This window comes from Bison bison, unplaced genomic scaffold (assembly GCF_000754665.1).
Source record: "Bison bison bison isolate TAMUID 2011002044 unplaced genomic scaffold, Bison_UMD1.0 scf7180017864072, whole genome shotgun sequence".
NCBI lineage: Eukaryota > Metazoa > Chordata > Mammalia > Artiodactyla > Bovidae > Bison > Bison bison.
In genome coordinates this window covers 6,213,202-6,216,246 of record NW_011494644.1, presented here as the reverse complement: position 1 = coordinate 6,216,246, position 3,045 = coordinate 6,213,202, and positions in this window count along the sequence as shown.

Sequence of the window (3,045 nt, the reverse complement as noted above, 5' to 3'; positions counted from 1 at the left end):
CAAACATGACTCCCTAAGTCCACTCCTTTTGCAGGGACCATGAGGTCAATTTCACAGAAAGAATTACGCATGAGACTTGTGACCCCAAAGCATGTTCCACACTCACCTTTTCTCTCCCTAAACCACAAGAGAAAGTTGTTCAGTCATGTCTGACTCTTTGCGACCCCATAGACGATATAGCAAAGGCAATGGCATCCCACTCCAGTACTCTTGCCTGGAAAATCCCATGGACGGAGGAGCCTGAAAGGCTGCAGTCCATGGGGTCGCTGAGAGTCGGGCACGACTGAGTGACTTCACTTTCACTTTTCCCTTTCATGCATTGGAGAAGGAAATGGCAACCCACTCCAGTGTTCTTGCCTGGAGAATCCCAGGGACGGGGGAGCCTGGTGGGCTGCCGTCTCTGGGGTCGCACAGAGTCAGACACGACTGAAGTGATTTAGCAGCAGCAGACTATACAGTCCATGGAATTCTGCAGGCCAGAATACTGGAGTGGGTACACTTTCTCTTCTCCAGGGGATCTTCCCAAGCCAGGGATCGATCCTAGGTTTCCCACCTTGCAGGTAGATTCTTTACCAGCTGAGCCCCCAGGGAAGCCCCTAAAGCACAAGACACCATGCCAAATAGACATTACCAGGCTCACACAAATGCACTAGTGGTTCCTCCCTCAGCACAAGAAGGCGTGAAGCAGAGAATTCAGCATACTGTCTCGTCTGACCATGCAATTCTTCCATGCTAAGAATTAAGGGAAACAGACTCTCATAACCAGGACAATAGGCTACTTTTAGGCAGGAAATTCAGTTCCTAAGTCAACACGGAATTCAAAAATCAAGTACAGACAAAATTATCTATTACCATGAAACTCCATAGATGTGGTTTTTGTCTATGACCTTGTTTGATAAGTACAACTAGGTGAATGATATTTGTCATAAGATGAGTAAGGAAAAAAAGAGTGCTATACACTCTGGTGGATTATCTTCCTTGTCTCATGACAACACCACTTAAAGTATTATTTTCCCTCTTTTTTAGGTATATAATTGGATTCAAAGAAGTTAAGTAAACACGCGCTTGATTCAACTGCAGTAGATCAGAATCTCAACTCTTCCAAGCGTCTCCTTTCACATGGAAAGCTCAGGTAAACCACAAAAGCTAGGCACTTGACATGATTCATGCCTTGAGATGTTAGATAACGTTATGAAATCATCACAATTAGCAAGACGTTTAAAAACTAAGCATCTAATTCAACTGGAGTCTCATGAAGATAAATGCAAGTTAAAACTACCCTGCTGCTGCTGCTGCTGCTAAGTCACTTCAGTTGTGTCCGACTCTGTATGACCCTAGAGATGGCAGCCCACCAGGCTCCGCCATCCCTGGAATTCTCCAGGCAAGAACACTGGAGTGGGTTGCCATTTCCTTCTCCAATGCATGAAAGGGAAAAGTGAAAGTGAAGTCATTCAGTCATGCCTGACTCTTAGCGACCCCATGGACTGCAGCCCACCAGGCTTCTCCATCCATGGGATTTTCCAGGCAAGAGTACTGGAGTGGGTTGCCATTGCCTTCTCCGAAACTACCCTGAGATACATTCATTTTTGAGATTGGAAAAAATCCAAAAGTTGGTTAAACTCTGTGAGACTATAGGGAGTATCCCACAGAAATTGGGTGTGTTGTTTGGCATAACCTCTGTGAAGATTATGAAGGTGCTACCTATCAAAGTTATAAATTGTACACTCCTGGCCCAGCAATCCAACATCTAAAAATTCACCCTACAAATACATTTGCACACTTGTAAAATAGCACATACACAAGGTTATTTGATGCAGCATTGTTTTTCCCAGAAAAAAAAATAACCCTGGAAACCACCCAAGTATCCATCAGATTAATAAGTTACAGGACTCTGAAACACAATGAAACTGTAAAAAAACAAATGTACTTCCAACAAACATTTATAGAGAGATCACCAAGATAGAGCAAGTTAAGAAAGTAAGTTGCAAAACAACGTGTCTCATTGTGAATAAACATGTTATCTTTTCTGTAAAAATATGAAAGAATCCAAAAAGATATGTGTATATATATATTCATATTTGGGCTTCCCAGGTAGCTAGCTCCATGGTAAAGAATCTGCCTGCCAATGCAAGAGATGCAGGTTTGATCCCTGGGTCGGGAAGATCCAGAGAAGGAAATGGCACCCCACTCCCAGTATACTTGCCTGGGAAATCCCATGGACAGAGGAGACTGGCTCCACACTACAGCCCTTGGGGTCATGAAGAGTCAGACGTGACTTAGCAACTAAACAACAACAATATATTCACGTTTGCATAAGTAAATCCTGAAGACATCGAAGAAACTAATCAAAGCAGTGACTTGGAAGGTGGGAAGACACAGAGCAACTTAGATGGGTGGGTACTGGCTGAAGGGGGACTTTTCACTTTTACCTTTTTATCTGGTTAGAATGTGTTCCCTGTTCCAATATTTAATTGCAAGTTTTTAAAAATTCAATGTAAAAAGGGAAAAGAGTCTAGCATCCAGAACATGAAGATGAACCTCTACAGTCTGAGTGCAAAGTATTTCATGCCAGGATATGAACAAAACATTATTCTTAAAGTGCCCTAATGCTTTAATCCATGATTTTTTTGAAACTCAGATTAATTATGCTGAATAAAAGAAGCCAGACTCCCAAAAATAGAATGGATGTTGTGTGATGCCATTTATATTAAACTCCAGAAACTGCACACTAATCTGTGGTGTGCAAATCAGGGGGTCGGAGATCAGAGAGGGTGGAAAGGATCATCACAGAGACACGAGGACACTTTGGGGTGTGAGGGTGATTGGTGGTGGTTTCGTGGGTGTTCAGTTCAGTTCAGTTGCTCAGTCATGTCCCACTCTTTGTGACCCCATGAATTGCAGCATGTGAGGCCTCACTGTCCATCACCGACTCCCGGAGTTCACTCACACTCACGTCCATCGAGTCAGTGATGCCATCCAGCCATCTCATCCTCTGTCGTCCCCTTCTCCTCCTGCCCCCAATCCCTCCCAGCATCAGAGTCTTTT